Genomic DNA, 16,925 nt, shown 5'->3' on the forward strand with positions numbered 1-16,925 from the left:
CTGGCTCCACAGAGTGGCCCTGTGCTCTCACTGTGGGGATGGGTTCCAACCCCAGGTGGCATTGCTTGTGGTGTGGGACCCCTGGCGAGGTATGTGACCTCTGTCTCTGTTCACACTGCTGGGACTACATCAAAATAAAAAGCTTCTGCCCAGCGAAGGAAACCACAAAACAAAAAGGCAACCTACAGAATGGGAGAAGATATTTGCAGATGACATTTCTGATAAAGGGTTAGTATCCAAAGTACATAAAGAACGGATACAACTCTCAACACCCAAAAAACAAATAATCATTTTTTAACAAATTAAATGGGCAGAAGACACGAACAGGCATTTCCCCAAAGAAGACATCCAGATGGCCAAGAGACCCAGGAAGGGTGCTTGACATCACTCGTCATCAGGGAAACACAAATCAAAAACAATGAGATACCACCTTACACCTGTCGGAATGGCTAAAATTGACAACACACGAGACAACAAGTGTTGGTGAGGATGCGGAGAAAGGGGAACCCTCGTGCACAGTTGGTGGGAACGTAAACTGGTGCAGCCACTCTGGAGGACAGTGTGGAGGGCCCTCAACAGGTTATAAATAGAACTGACCCATGATCCAGTAATTCCACTACGGGTATTTATGCGTACCCATAGTTCATAGCAGCTTTATCTACAGTAGCCAAGCCGTGGAAGCAGCCCGTGTGTCCATAGAGAGATGAATGGATAAAGAAGATGTGGCATACGGGTACAAGGGAATATTATTTAGCCATGAAAAAGGATGAAATCCTGCCATTTGCAACAACATGGATGGACCTGGAGAGCAGCATGCAAGGCGAAATAAGTCTGAGAAAGACAAATACCCTATGATTTCACTCACATGTGGAATTTAAGAAACACAACAGATGAACAAAGGAAAAACGAGACAAAAAACCAGACTCTTAACTATAGAGAACAAAGAGACGGTTACCGGGGGGAGGTGAGCGGGGCACGAGGAAAATAGGCGATGGGGTTAAGAAGACGCTTATGTTGATGAGCATCGAGTGATGCATAGAATTGTTGCCTCGTTACAGTGTGAATCTGAGACTGCTATACCACTGTTCATTCATTATGTTGGTTGGAGTTTAAAAACAAAGGAAAGCTGTTCAGGTGGATGAAGTTTTGGGGTGATGGTGGGGAGGTTGGGAGCTGACACCCAAGAAGGAACTCTCGAAGACGTCTTGGGTGCAAAAAGGTGATTTTATGAAAGCCCAGGGATGGGACCCGCGGGCAGGAAGAGCTGCCCTGGGGTCGTGACGGGTGACTGATCAGATACCTTCGGGTTGGGAGGGGGTCAGGGATAGAGTAAGTCTCTAAGGAATTTTGGAAGCGAGGTTTCCGGGACCTTGAGGGGCTGGCTGTTGATAGGAAAACGCCATTTATTACCGTTTAGTAAAACCTCACTCGTGAGACCCTTCAGATGTGCATCAGGGGCCAGAAGCTTGGACTATGATCGCCAGCGTATATCTTGGGGGAGTTGAGATAAAGGAAGTTTCGAAAGGAATTTTTATATGTTGAAGTCGACTCACAGGTTCCTGGGGGGGGTGGGGGGGGAGTCAGGATAATGTTAAGCCAAGACTCCCTTTTGCCCCCAGCCAAGTGCCATCGTCGAGGCAGCTGAGCTCCCAGAGGGAGGTCACTCTGCTGGTTTCAAGGACTTGCCAATGGGCTGTAGGCAGGGAGGGAGTTTAATTTTTCATTTGCCTTAGTTTCCCACATCACCACGGCCAGCGACTCAACCCCTCACACCTTGCTGAGGGTGATATTAGGGCTCCAGGAAACGGAGTCTACAGGTTTCTGGAGACCAGGCTCTGGATCGGATTACCTTTTTCTTGCAGTTGCTAAGTCCTCTGCAGACTGGAGGAGACGCCTGTCCTGCAGGACGGTGACCTCCATCAGTCACCCACCTGCTTTCTTTCCTTTCCCCTGTTCTTGGGCGGCCAGGAGAGGCCGAGGAATATCACACGTGTCCCACTTGGGGCGGGGGGTGCTGTTAGCCTGTCCTCTGCCCTCAGCCCGCCCCGCACTCCCCCATCAAGGTGACTCTTGATAAAGAGTCCAGTCGGATGCACTTGAAGGTGACTTTCTGTCCTTTTCTGCGCAGAAGCAGTGGGCGGTTTCCATGGTTTGAAATCAGCCATCGCAGCCTTCAGGCAACTCCCGCCTCCTTCCTGGTGCTGGGGAAGCGGGTGTGGCCCCTGCCCTCCTGGAACACGGTCTTACAGTGAAGGTTGCCCCAAAGCTGCCTTTGAGGATGGTCCAGCCAGCAGATCATACAGGCGGAGGCCGGTAAGGGGAGGATGTGACGGGGGGTGTCCAGTGAATTTGGGGGCCTGTAAGTGAGGCCTGAAAGAAGACGCAGCATTAGCCAGGCTGAGAGAAGGTCAGAGGGTCCATGAGACGGCACAGCTTGTGCAAAGGTCCTGAGGTCCGTGGGGGGTGGGGGGGGGAGAACAGCCGTGCAGGAGCTGAGGTAGAAAAAGGGCCTCACAGGCCACCACATGGGGTTTGGACACAGAAGGGCCACAGGATATCCTTGCAGGGGCTTCAGATGAGGAGAGCGTGTGTGAGGTGTGTGGGGAATGGGTCCCAGGGGCAAGGTGGATGCAGGAGGTGGTGAGTAAGTGACAGCTCTGATCTGAGGGGAGGGAACGTGGGGGGGACTTAACGCAGGCAGGACCTCGTGATGCTCGGGGCCGGGTTGCTGCGGGGGGTCCTGGACAACTCTCCAGGTCAGACCCTGGGCGCCTGGCCGGTGGCAGTGTCCCCGTCGTGGCCAGCGTCGAGGTCACGGCGCTGGGCGGTTGGATCGCTCTCCTCCTGACAGACGGGAGGGCAGGGGTCACTCCTGGGAGCATCCAAGCAGTAACGCAGGTCCCCGTGGGGCCGGGCTGGCTGCCGAGTCTCCAAGGGTCCACATGCCGTCGGAGGTCTTCCAGGAAGGTGGGCTTTTCTTGTAATACGTTCAAGACCTATTTGTAAAGCAGAGCTTGACTGCTGCGAGCTGGCGTCTTTATTTAAGGCTGAGGCTGACATGTCCGAAGAAATTAACTCCTCCATTCTTGGTCAATTCACTCGGGGGACGACGTTCTCCAGCCCGAGCCGCCGTCTCTGCTGAGCGATTTTTCAAGGCAGGGGGCGGCGGCCGGACATCCTGTGAACGCACAGGGGACCAGAGGTCGCCGCGGTAGGGGAACTGCGTGTTTTGGGTTCAGCCATAAGTTGAGTAGACGGTCGGCAAAGTGCAGCCTCCCGTCCCAGTAAGTGAGTGAGTCAGGACGGGGGCTTCAAGGGGTCGGGAGCCTCTGTTTTCCCGCACGGGTCTGGTTCAAAGCCATCCGTTCGTTGCCTGCTCCCCCGATTTCTTTCTGATAGAACCCCATTTCATCCCATACCACTGTTGGGCTGGGGAACAGAAACCCATCCAGCTTTTTCGGAGGGGACTGAGTACAAGGTGCTGGTCAGAGTGTGGGAAGGTCTGGGGGGAGGGGGTAAGAGATAGGAGGGTGACGCCTCTGAGGTCGGGGCTGCTCCCTCTGGTGGGCTGAACCCTGAGTCCGTGCCTGCCGGTGGAGACGCGGTCACGGCCAAGTCCTCTGCCTTGGCCAGCTGGGACCACCACGAGGCCGCCACGGCTGTCACGGGGGTGTCTAGAGATATGCCACGGGAAATTGGGAAGAGCAGACGGTCTGCTCACCCTCCCCCAGCCACGTGTCCCCCTGCTGGAGCCTAACTGGAGGCCTGGGAGCCTGAGAAATGTCCCCATCCCACGGAGCGGGAACGAGGCTGAGAGCAAAATGGCAAGGGATCAGCACAGTGGTAATGTGCTCATTGGAAGCCTCCGTGTCCCAGCCTCCTTTGTAACCCAGCGTGGCCAAAGAGAACGGATGGGAGGTGCTGAATGGGGTACTGGGAAATCTTCGGAAGGCTTGGGCTATTTGTACGTATCCTTTCTCCCTCCCTTCCCCTTCCTTCTCCTTTCTGCCTGAAATGTGGATGTGATGGCTGGAGCTCCAGCATCCCTTTTGGACCTTCAAGGAGGTGACCTGGAAGACGTAAGCCACTGTCTAAGGAGCATGGAACAGGAGGACAGAACTGGGGTCCCGGATGACGTTGGGGCTGCCCATTGCTGCTGCCCTGGGTTTCTCCTCTCTGGACTTTCCTATGGGAGAGAAAACCTCTCTTATCTCTCTACTCGTTTGGGTTTCCTCCCACGTTTAGCTGAGCCAAATCCTGATTGCTGTCTTGATTTTCACTATCAACTGAAAACCTGAGAATCAAGTACCCTACCCATAAAGCCGGGGCAGTAAATGACTGTCCAGTCCATTTGTTGGGAGGACGGCATTGCTGGTGGCCAGCCACTGCTCAGCCCCTGGCTTACTGACACCCATTCCTCTGGGGAGGAGATACAAGTGTGCAGCCGGGAAGCTGGCTCTCCCCTGATTGGCGATGATGAAGGAGACTTTTTGTGTGGGTCTCACGGAGACGATGTGAACTAGTAATGGGGGCTTTGGGGGCGCCTGGGTGGCTCAGTCGGTTGAACGTCCAACTTCGGCTCAGGTCACGATCTCACGATTTGTGGGTTCAAGCCCCGCGTCGGGCTCTGTGCTGACGGCTCGGAGCCTGGAGCCTGTTTCGGATGCTGTGTCGCCCTCTCTCTCTGCCCCTCCCCCGCCTCTCTCTCTGTCTCTCTCTCAAAAATAAACATTAAAAAAAATAAAAATAATGGGGGCTTCGGGGAGGCAGCTCAAGGCGTGGCATGGGGCCATGGTGGTGACAAGATACAGTCTCTGGCCCCCAGAGTTTAGAAGGGGTGTCCCAGATGTAAGCGGTTAATTACACAGTGACAGAACAGGGCATGTGGCTGTCAGGGTCCCTGGGGGACATGTCCCCAGACTGAGGAGGGGTCTGAGATCTCCTGGAAGTAGACCTGAAGGAGGGTCAGAGCCAGTCTGAGCGGTGGAGACCGGGCGGAGTGGGAACAATACTCCAGCCAGAGGGAACAGCCTGTGCAAAGACCTGAGGTTAAGAGGAAGAATGTCCAAAACATTAGAGTGGGGGACGGGTTACCTTATAAGTAAGTGAGCGCCCCATCCCTGGAGGTATCCAAGGAAGACTGATGCCCAAGGTGATGGACAGGACCTGGGTCTGCACCGAGCAGGAGGAGGAGGGGCCACCCCAGTGACCGTGACTGACAGGAGCTGTGCGGGGGGGCTGGAGGCCTTGCGAAATGGTGTGAGCAGCTGAGCAGGGCAGGCGGTCAGAGCCAAGTCCCCCCCAGAGACCCCTGACGGGTCCACGCCCCCTGCGGCGTGGGAAGAGGGGCATCCCTGGGTTCCCCAGGAAACTCCCAGGATGTGGTCCGCGTCCCGCATGTGGAGACATCCCCAAGTGGCCAGTGAAATCCTGTGACATTTCTAGGCGGAGCTGTGGCTGGTCGAGCTGGTCGGGGGGGCTCTCCCGGCCGTGGCCGCATCACCGCTGTGGGCAGAATGGCGGTGCACCTGCGTCCGTGCTCCGGGCCCAGCCAGGGCCAGCCCAGAGCCAGTGCCCGGGACAGGCTTGTCGAAGGAACGCATCAGGGACCCAGAAGCTCGGCCCAACTTTCCCGCGGCCTCGGCACCTCACCTCTTTCATGGAGGCTCTGCTTCCTCACGTTTGCAAGTAGATGATACCCCTCTTCCTCCAGGGGACGTGGGGACTGAGTGAGAAGGCACGGGGAGCATAAAACCCTCGGGGCCCCCGGTTTCTCATCTGTCAAAGGAGCGACAGGAAGCACCGTGGCTTGGGGCACGCGGTGGCATCCCAGGATTGCAGAGCTGGGGCCCGGCCCGGATCTCGGGCCGCAGGGCCAGGGCTGAGCCCCGGAGCCCAGAGCCAGGCCACGCTGCCACCTCGGCGGTCGTGCCCAGCGCGGCTGGACCTCTCTGCCAGCTGTTTCCCACATTAGCTGTCCCTCCTGGGAGGGCGTCCAGCTCGGAAAGGGCGGGGAGGAGAGGTCCCACGAGCGTCCCAGGCAGCCCTGCGCTCCGGGGTCTGCAGCCGGCTGGCAGGGAGGGAGGCCGGCTGCTTTGCCACCAGGCCCCCCTTTGATCTCCGGGCTCACCGCCCTTGAGCTCTGGCAGGCCTGGCCGGGCCGGCCCTGTGTGGGAGGCAGGGTGGCTGTGGATGCAGTAGGGCGGGGCCTGGCCCGAGGTGAGTGGTGAGGCCGCAGCCCGCAGCCCTGCTCATCTGTGCGGAGTGCTTCGGACAGGCCAGGCGAGGGGAGAGGCTGAGCTTGCGGAGGTCCTGCCCCCCGGTGCGCGCTGGGCGGCTCCCCTGCGATGTGGAGGAGGCCGGGAACCTGACTTTAAGAAGGGAGACACCTTGGTGGGCCTGACCTGATCAGAAGCCCTGGAGCCCAGCGGGCCCTGCTCGCGTTTGTACCCCATGAGTCCCGCTCGCCCTCCTCGGAGAGGCCGCCCCAGCTCCCGGCCCGAGGCTCCCCGCAGCGTGGGCTGAATCGTGAAGCGCTAACACGTTCCTCAGCACTGCCCCTGTGCCCGGAGTCCCTGGGACCCCCAAAGCCGGGCTGCATCCTGGAGGGGGGCTGCGGGGAGGTCAGCCCCCGTGGTGCGCGCTCCAGCCCCGCCTCCAGACTGTTCTCCCAGACGCCCGGCACCTAAAAGAGCTAATGTGTTTCCCACGGCTTCTCCGGGGGTGATTTACGGACACCTGTCATGAAAGATAGCATTAAAAAATGGAATATGCACGTCATCAAAAGTAAAAGGAAATGGGAAAGGGATTACAAAGGACTTTTAAAAACCAGGTCAAGTCGTATTCCTGGAGAAATCATGACTGCACGTTGTGTGAACTGAATGCCAGGGTTCTGTCTGGGGAACTCACCGTCACCCCCTCACACGCGCTCACCTGCTTGCACACCCCCACACACTCACTTCCACGCCCACCCGCGCACACACTTGCACGTACACGCACAGGCACACGCGTGCACACGTGTGCACATGCACAGGCTTGCACTAAGATCCTATAAGGCATGTGCTACGCCATCTCAGGTGTTCACTCTCTCTCCTTAGCTCACTGATAAGCCTGCGCAGGTTCCCACGCGCATCAATCCAGACCTGAACGGACCCCCCAGCCCCCGGCACCTCCTTGAGTGTTGGCGGGGACCAGCCGTCTCTGGGTTTTGTGACCAGGGCCACTGGACCTCCGTGTGCCCACACCTTGGCTTACACATGAATGCCTCCTTGGCGTTACCTGCCGCACGGAAAGTTGTCAGGTGCTACAGGCCTTTAATAAATATTCGTGGGATGGAATTTCAAATTTCTAAGCTAAAGGACGAGCCATTTTTGGTAGCCGTGGCCACACTCGGGGCTGTGCACGCTGGGCCCGGTTTCCCAGCTTTCCAGGAAGCGACTTTCCCGACTGACGGTGCAGAGCCCAGTCTCCCCTTCCCTGTGTAATTCGATTACGAGGAGGCTGGAAACGTTGTTCCAAAACAAAATGTAGTTTGTTTGCTGACGTCTGTGTATTTACAGCCCGTCCTCCCTCTCTCGTGAATTCCGGCCCCTTTCCCCGCTGGGTTTCGTGTTGGGCGCTTTTCTCTCCATTAAAGCACCTGTGAGACTTCCTCCCTGCCAGGCTGGTCTACAGGGCTAGGGGTGAGGACTGGCATGAAAACCGGGTGCAGGGGCCACGGGGCAGCGATCAGGAGCCCCCACAGGAGGGGTCGAGCCCCTCGCGGTCCTGTCTCCCTGGGGCGGCGGCCAGGCTGGGCTCTGTGAAGAAGCAGAAAGCGGGGCTTCTGGAAGGGATTTTAGTCTAAAGGGGGTGTTCAGAGACATGCCTTCTTGGCGCGTAGACAGAGAAATGACTTGCCCCAAAGTCAATACGGGCAAAAGGAAGCCACACCGGGAAGGAGGAAGCCACTGCTGGCCTCAGCCTTCTCGTCTGTGAAATGGGACTCAAGCTGGGGCCTTGCTGTCTCCTCACTGGGCCAAGTGGGGTAGTTCCTCACCAGCTTGGGGCTCCCCTGCGCCCCTCCAGCACAGCCCCGTGTGTCAGTGTGAGGAGCCCTCCACACCGCCCCCCTCCCCACTTTGGGAATCAAACCCAGCTCCTTGTGGAGTATGGTGCGTCTCTGTTTCCTGTGGGTGCACTGTCCCTTTTGCTGGGAACAGCCCACAGCGTTCACCTGGCTAACCACCTGAGCACAGCTCCTGGCTTAGATGTCAGCCCCTTTAAGAGCTTGGGGACCCCTATTTGCTCCTCTCCGACCCTGGCCTCACTGCACACGGGGGTCTGGGCTGCACAGACAGGGCAGTGACAAGGGCAGGGCCCTTCTGCCTCCAGCTGTCCACAGGCCACTGCCCACCCCCTCCGCTGGGAGCCCCGACTCCCACCCACCTCAGCAGCCGTGCAAGCCACCCCCGGACTTGCTGGTGATAGAAATTATCAGGGTTTTACAAAACTAAGATGTTTCAAAGCTGGAAAAGGAAAGTCAGTCGCGGGGAGGGCCGCCCTTGAGGTGTGAAAGGCACATTGCTTAGAGTTTTGACAGAGGATTTCAACTGGATCTTTCTTCCTGAGCGATTTCCTGATTTTCAAGCAGTTCGTGCTCTCACAGGAAACGTGAAGCTATAGGAAAGTATAAAGAAGCAGAACAAACCCCAGGCACTCATAATCTCGCCACGGGTAGCCGAGCATCGTGTGGACTGGCGTATTTCATCCAGGCCTTTCTGGGCGTCACTGGGGGTTGAGATTCCAGCGTGTCTCCCGTGGTCCTCACGAAACAACACGCGGTGAGCCGGGCCCACACACCTGCCTGTCAGTGGCTGCACCGTGCTGTGCTGTGGGGGTAAGGTAAGAGTTTGCCAGCTTCCTGCCGTCGGGTAATTCGTCACTTCTCTTTCTTTCTGTCCTCCCACCTTCTCTTCCCTGTGTGTGTGAGCAAACATTTTTGCTGGCATTTTGGATTTCTCCTTTGAGATGCTTGCCTGGGAGGCAGATTGCTGGAGTATGGGAGGGGGCATCCTGATGGATCTAGAGATGTGCTTGCTGCTTCCCCCCAAATCCCCAGACACCAGGTCTCAGGTCTCGCTGCCCCGCCCCCCTGCCCCCTGGGTTGTAGGTGGTGGCTTTGAGCCCTGTGGTCTTACAATAGAATACCACTTAATATCCATACCCTCAAGTCTCATTCCTGATGGAAGATTTAAATCCTCTGTAGGGTGGCACACAGGGTCTAATCCATTTATCTTCCAGTCTTAGAGAAAAAAAAAAAAAATTAAAACGTTAAATATTTTCAGCACAATTTTAAAAAGTACTCTTTAAAAAAACAGTTTTTATTTATTTTTGAGAGAGGTGGGGAGCATGAGCAGGGGAGGGGCAGAGAGAGAGCGAGACACAGAATCTGAAGCAGGCTCCAGGGTCTGAGCCGTCAGCACAGAGCCCGACGCGGGGCTCGAGCCCACGAACTGAAAGATCATGACATGAGCTGAAGCCGAAAGCTTAACCGACTGAGCCATCCAGGTGCCCCTGTTGTGCTCATTCTCGCTGAGATACATGATACGCACTTTGGTGACAAAGCCCAGCACTGGCTCCTGAAGGCCGCGCCCCTGCCCAGTAACTTTCAATGGTTCCGTGTTGCCCAGACAATCCCCAGGGGCTGCTCAAGGCCATCAGAGCCTGGCCCCAGCCACTCGCGATGGATCCTTTCGCTGCTCTGACCACAAAGACGGCCACACCCGCACCCAAGCTCCCGACTTCCTCCTGCCTGGCCTGGCCCGGCAGCTCTTCACGCCCCCCTAAGTCTTCCAGCCCTGCCAGCCAGGAGACCCACACCTCCTCCGTGCACTTGCTGAGGTTTCTACTGCAGCCCCAGCAAAGTCCTGGGCTTGAGTGAGCCTGCTTCGGCTACTGGGTCAAAGCCGGCTGCTCTGAACTGTTTCCTTGTCTGGAAATCGGGGCAGGAATAGGCACCTGCTGGGGCCGTGGCGGGAAGTAAATACGGTTAAAGGGAACAAGCTTAGGAAGAAAATATGCTTAAAGTGAAGCAAAGTTCAATACGCTCAGTTAACGCTTGTCCTTTTCCCTGTTTACACGGTTTCCCCTCCCTGACTGCACGTAACAAACGTTCCGTGCACGTTCCACGTTCCGTGGAAACGAATTGGCTCGCGAGTGACGGTACCTCATCGTATCTGATACAATTCGTTTGTCTTAGGCAACGAGATCATTATTTCTTCCAGGGGCTCAGGGGGCTTGCCCCACACCTTCTTTTGTCCGATCTTCTCCCTGCTCATCAAAGTGTGAGGATCAACGCCTGCTGGCCTCCACAGTCTGGGTCGTGTCTGCCCCAGGTCCCTTACGCATGCTGGGTGCCCAGAAGTCCTTGTGGGCGGGCAGATGGCTTCTGTCTGCGTAACACTGAAGGGCAAGGCTTTCCTGCGCTCGTGTCACGGAATGATGCTCTTGTCCCCCCGAGCGACCTGCCTGGAATCTGCCTCTCCTCGGAGACATTCAGAGGGGACAGGAGCCGCTGTCAGTGGCAGGAGTGAAGTCTCCCTATGGAGCGTCTGATGCCTCCACTAACCTGCCGATCCTCAGATGGCCATTCAGGAACCTTGGAGGGACTGGGGGAGCCCCATGGCCACCTTCCTCATCCCAACTATCCCTCTGTGCCCTTGGTCTACAGACCAATGCCAGGGTCTATAGACTAGCCTGCTCTTCCTGGGAAAGTCAGCAGGGAGGGCTTTGGCATTATGGTCCTGGTCTCGGGCAAGGTCTGATCAGTTGAGAATTTTTCTTGGATTTTGAAAGCATTAGTGGGAGGGGTGAGGAGAGAGGAAGGGACTTCATCTGAAGGGTGGAGGCTGGGCTCGGAGCTGGTGCGATGGCCCCTCTGTGTGAGGCCGCATGGAGGAGTGATAAAGACTTTGGGTTGGCCAGAAGGACCCAGTCTGACCCCCAGAGCCTCTGGTTTCTAGTTATGTGACCTTGGAAAAGACACTTGACTTATATGAGTTGCCGTTTCCCCAATTATTAAGTGGAGTGATAACGGCTGACATTTCTCTGAATACTCACTGTGTGCGGGCACTGTTTGAAGCCCTCTGCGTACACTTAGTGGTTCAACCCTGATTGCAGCCACACAAGGCGGGTGTGATTGCTAGTTGTCCTGTCGTACATACTAGAAAAGGAGACCCAAGGGGAGCCTGGGTGGCTCAGACAGTTAAGAGTCTGACTCTTGATTTCAGCTCAGGTCATGATCTATGGTTTGTGAGTTCAAGCTCTGCACGAACTTGGGATTTACTCTCTCCCTCTCTCTATGCCCCTCCCCCACTTGTTCTCTCTCTCTCTCTCTCTCTCTCTCTCTCTCAAAATAAATAACTAAACTTCTTTTTTACTTAAAATTTTTTTTAAATTAAAAAATTTTTTAATTAAACTTTTTTAATGTTTATTTATTTCTGAGAGAGAGAGAGAGAGAGAGAGCAGAGAAGGCGCAGAGAGTGAGAGGGAGACACAGAATCCAAAGCAGGCTCCAGGCTCTGAGCTGTCAGCACAGAGCCCAACATGGGGCTCGAACTCACCAACTGTGAGATCATGACCTGAGCTGAAGTCAGACGCTTAACTGGCTGAGCCACCCAGGTGCCCCATAGATAACTAAACTTAAAAAACAAACATTAAAAAGTAATTTTAAAAAATTAATTAATTAACCAAAAAAATTTAAAGGAGACCCAAGATGTGACCCTGCCCAAGGCCATGTGGCTGGGGTGATGGGACCAGTGCAATCTGTCCACCCTATTCCCCCAGCCACCTGCCTTCTCTCCAGTCCTTATAGCACTGGCACCAGACAGACGCCCCCCTCCCCAAGAGTGAGCCCTCTTCCCACTGGCCACACTCCATCCCTGGGAGAGGGCTAGGGTTGCGGACCCTCTGGGCGAGAGAGGGTGAGGGGCCAGGGAAAGGTGGGGTGAGGGTCTGCCTTCTGGCTCCTTTCATGCCAGGGCTGCCATTGCAGAGAAGGGGCCAAAAAACGTCCTGGAACCTGCCAGCTTCCAAGTGCCTTCTCTTCATTCTTGTCCTGCCAACTGGGCATTGAAGGGATTGGAACATTCTACAGGCTCAAGAGCCCAAAGGGGTCAGCAGAGATAGACCTCCCCCCCCCCACCCCCCAGGGGCTCCAAGAGCCACGTGGAGAGGCAGAGCTCAGCTCCAAAGGTGGTTCCACGCTGCACCCTGCAGGGATCCCTCCCTCCCAGGCTCTCCCTCTTTCTTTCCCTCTTCCTCTTTGCTTTTCTCTCCTTTACCCTTCCTTCCCTTCCTTCTTCCTTCCTCTTTACCTTTCCCTTCTCACCTTCCTTTCCTCATTTCCCCACCCACACTGTTTCCATTTCTTGCTACCCTTCTTGGTTCAACAGACACAGATCCACTCCCTGGCACTGAGCTGGGGTTTGGAAAGCGGTCCGCGACCCAGGTAAGCGTGCTTTCTCCCTCTAGCTCCCTCTACCCGTCGGGCACAGCTCCCTGCCCCTCAGTCTCCCGCTTCCCCGCTTCCCCCTGCCCCCAGACCTCCGGGTCACTCCAGTTTGGTGCCAGTGCAGGGGAGAGCGAGGCGCAAGGAAAGGGACGAAGCAACTGAGGAGAAGCGACAGCTTTCAACATCCCGACTGCGCATGAGTCACCGTCGGGAGGCTCAGCGGAGAAGGTGCGACCGTAGTAAGGACCGTCCTGGTCTGGGGCAGAGGGGCGTAGAACTCCCTGCAGCCACTCCATGGGAAGGGAAGAGACCTTCATGGCTCCTGCACCCCTCGCCCTCCCGCCTAGATTCAGCCACGGAAAGGTGCCTCGGGCAGCTTGGCACCTGGAGCGCGGACGGCGAGCGCGTTCAGCACCCTGGACAGCGCCACGGGGGGTGACCAGTGCGCGGCGTCGCGCTCCGCCCGCCCCAGGCGGCTCCCCGCTCCGCAGCGCGCTTAGCCGGGCACCGGCGACACCCCGTGCTTGCCCCTGCCCCTTGCGTGCCGCTCCGAACGGTGCCCGCCGGCTCTGCGTCTCCCGGCCTCCGAGGGCGCGCCCGCTCTGCCCCCGCACTCTCCCCGCCCGCGCCCGGAGCGGAACCTCGAGCACAGGTCCCTGCCGCTGCTGCTCCGCGGGGCGCCTGGCCAGCCGCGCGCGCCCGGGGCCCGGGAGAGGCGCTGCCGGCCGGGCTGCTGGCGCTGGAGCTGCCGCGCCGTTGCTGTCCATCGCGCTGGTGCTGCTCTGCTGCGCTAACGGAGGGAGCCGAGCGGCAAGCGCGCGCCTCCCGCAGCGTTTTCCTGGTGAACCTGTTCCCGGGCCCCCTGCTGCTGGGCGCTAGGCCAGCCCTTCGTGCTGCCGCCGTCGGGTCCCGGCGCGTGCCAGGCGGTGGGTTTCCCTGAACACCTTGGCGGCGTCCGACTCGGTAGGAGCAGGAGCGCAGACCAGCGGCTGGCGTTGGGTTTCCCGCTGCGCTGCTTACGGCCGGCTGGGGTAGGGCGGGAACGGTTGCCGGCGTTCACGTTCGAGGCGCTGTCCTCATCACAGCTCAGCGACAGCCGCGCCTTCGGGTCCTGCTCGCTTCCCCGACGGCCGAGCCCGAGGGCTGGCGCTTTGCCGCCCTGGCCACCCCGCTCCTCGCTGCCCTCCAGGTGCTCGGCCTCACCTCGCTCAAGAGGCTGCAGGTGGTGGACGCTTCGACGTAGTCACCATGCAGGTGCCTGTGTTGGTCTACACCCCGGGTAGCCGCCCGCGCGTCCCCGCCCGCTCGAGGGGCTCCTGCGCTCCCCACTGGCAGCTGGCTCACAGGAGCCTACAGGCACCACCGCCGGCCCCAGGGGTTCCACGCTGTGCGGCTTCCCCTGCGCCTGCTCTCGGGGTTTGCACAGGGGCTCGTTTGTACTCTCGGGGAGTCCGCACACCGGAAGGCCCGATGCCTCTCAGCGTCTGGTTTGCCCTGCGGAATACGTGCCCAGGGAGCTTTTGCACAAGCTGTTGTGAGGTCTGAGCCACGGAAGAAGGGTTGCCACGGCCACCGCCCCCCCCCCCCGCCGTGGGAAGAGTCAGTCACTCCTCTTTGGGGGCAGGTGGCCGTGGATCTGAACACTCCTCCCAGTGTCTGCCCGGCTGACCCAGTGCCCTTGCCTGACCTGGGGTTTCAAGTCTTGACGCGGGGGTGGGGGATTGCCTGGTTCTGTGTGCCCCCTGCTTGGCACGCATTTGCCACCGAAGCTCCAGCTGGGGTTACTGGTAGCGGTTGCCCCCTCCCACCTGCCGCTGCCCCCCCCCAGGACCCCCCGCTCTACTGCCTCAGGACGCAGACCCTCTCCCTCACTGAGGATCCAGCTCTGCTCCCCTCTCTGCAGGACTGACTTAGACCCCCCCCCCCGTACCGGGAGGAAGGAAGAGATAGTGGGGAGGGGGGGCAGCCGCTTAGAGGAGGAAGGGGGAGTCGTCCCCTCCTTCCTGCCCTCCAGGCCTCCGGTATTTCGCCTTTACGAACCAAACCCGCCTCTTCCCGTTGTCTTTTCTCTCTCTCGTCCGTGGGCTCTCCACGCTGGACATCCCCAGTGAACCTGCTCACTCTGGCTCTTGCTCTCTGCTCAGCTCTGCCCCTGCCCTCCCGCGTGCCCTGGCTTCTGTCCTCTGTTCTGTCCCTGCAGTGAGTGGCAGGGCCGCCTCAGTGAGCAGAAGCACCACCACCGGCAGGCTGCCAGATCAGCGTCTTCGGCGGGTCCTTCGTTGTGCCCTGGTTGGTCCCGGCCCTCAGACCCCTGACCTGGGGGCTGCTGTGCAGTGGGCTCGGCCTCAGCTGGGCAGGCCCCTGAGGTCTCCCTACTGGGGACCTGGCGGGAAGCGGACGTTCCCCAGGGCCCTTCCTCCACACCTGAGGCACCCAGGGTCCCACCCCGGCTCTTGTCAAAGGCCCTGGGACAGGGATGGGGCCAGCCCCACACCCTAGCTGCAAATGAGAAAGCTGCCCCTGTCCAGGGGAGACTGAGGCTGGGTCACAGGCGGCTGCGAGGTCTGTCTGAGCTAGCGCCTGATTTTTTCCAATCTTAGCGAATTTTTAAAGCCAGTTAGGTGGCCTGGGATCAACCCAGGCCTCAGACTCAGCATCCCCGGCCATGGATTCCAGGATCCTGGGGGGGAGGGGGGGAGGGGACGGACGGGGGAGCAGCCCAAGGCCTCTGGACCGGCTGAGTGAGTGTTCTCTTTGTTCTCCCTCCCACCCCTTTGCCTGGAGACCCTGGCCCGGAGCTTGTAGGAGACTGGGGACTCATGGGAAGGGCAGGTGGGTGCCACTGTCCCAGTACCGTGATGAGGGCGCTGGGTCTGTGTTCCCACCTACAGGGGTCCTGGGGTTCTCGTTCCGTGGCCAGGCCCCTGCTGTGGTCCCCACACCGCATCTTGGGCAGAAAGACGCCCTGACGGAAGGGGCTCCTGGGAGGAGCTGGTGGTCCTCAGCCTCATGGGGCTGGACCGACTACGGCCCAGGCTGCCTACCCAAGGGGGCGGGGAGGCAGTGGGCATGGGGCCAGGCTCTCGGGGCTGTTGAAACAAGCACCGCCTGGGGGCTGCAGGATGCCCGGTGAGGTCAGCTGGTCTCGTCAGGTCTGTCTTTGGCTTGTTGGGTGTCGCTGGGGGGGGGGGGCACCCACGGCTCCCCTGGGCTGGGGGAGGCTTCTGGAGCTTCTGTGCCAAGTGCGGTGGGCTCTGTCCTCCCTGCCATGCTCCTGCCGAGAGCTCTTCGGAATCAGTGCTCAGGATGTGAGTGTGTGGCTGTTGGCCCAGGGACGTGGGGTGGACACGCACAGGCATGGTGCTTCTTCACACAGCACCTGGTGAAGGTCTTGCATTCTTGGGACAGTGTGCACGCACGCGTGGGCAGAGCCAGTGTGGCGTTCGCCTCCTGTGAGCCAGCGAGTTGATCCGGAGATGTGGGCACACGCTTGTGTACATGGGACTGTGGGTGCCATCACTCGTGTGCCTGTGTGTGCACGTGAGTGTGTGTGCAGGGGTGTGTACATGCATGAGTGTGTGTGCAGGGGTGTGTGTACACGCATGAGTGTGTGTGCAGGGGTGTGTGCACACGTGAGTGTGTGCAGGGGTGTATATGCACATGAGAGTGTGTGCAGGGGTGTGTGCGCACGTGAGTGTGTGTGTGCAGGGTTGTGTATGCACGTGAGTGTGTGCAGGGGTGTGTACGCACGTGAGTGTGCACGTGCAGGGGTGTGTATGCACGTGAGTGTGTGCAGGGGTGTGTACGCACGTGAGTGTGCACGTGCAGGGGTGTGTACGCGCGAGTGTGTGTGCAAGGGTGTGTACGCACGTGAGTGTGTGAGTGCAGGGGGTCTGTATGCGCGTGTGTGTGCAGGGGTATGTATGCATGCGAGTGTGTGTGTGCAGGGGTGTGTACACGCATGAGTGTGTGTGCAGGGGTGTATGCACGTGAGTGTGTGTGCAGGGGTGTGTGTGCGCGTGAGTGTGTGTGTGTGCAGGGGGTCTGTATGCACGTGAGTGCGTGTGCAGGGGTGTGTACACACGTGGGTGGTGTGTGCAGGGGCAGGTGCTGGAGCCTCAGGAGCTCCTACAGGTGGATCCCGCTTCAGCATTTGCTTTTGAAATTACAAATGAACAATGAGGGAGCCTGGATTACTCAGCCACGATGTGTCGATTGCCAGCTTTTACTTTTGTGTCATATACGTGTGCAGGGGCCCAAGTGTGTCTATGGGAGCGTGCATGCGTGTAGGCGTGCACACACGTGTGCAGGAGGAAGACCCGCAGAGCAGAGCCTTAGTGTCCAGCGTGTCCGCTCGGGAGCGTGGGCAGCTCACACTTTTCTCTGTGACACGCCCCCAAGCCCTTTATGGAAACGGTGGTTGGAATAGAGC

Source organism: Neofelis nebulosa, chromosome 3 (assembly GCF_028018385.1).
Source record: "Neofelis nebulosa isolate mNeoNeb1 chromosome 3, mNeoNeb1.pri, whole genome shotgun sequence".
NCBI classification, from domain to species: domain Eukaryota; kingdom Metazoa; phylum Chordata; class Mammalia; order Carnivora; family Felidae; genus Neofelis; species Neofelis nebulosa.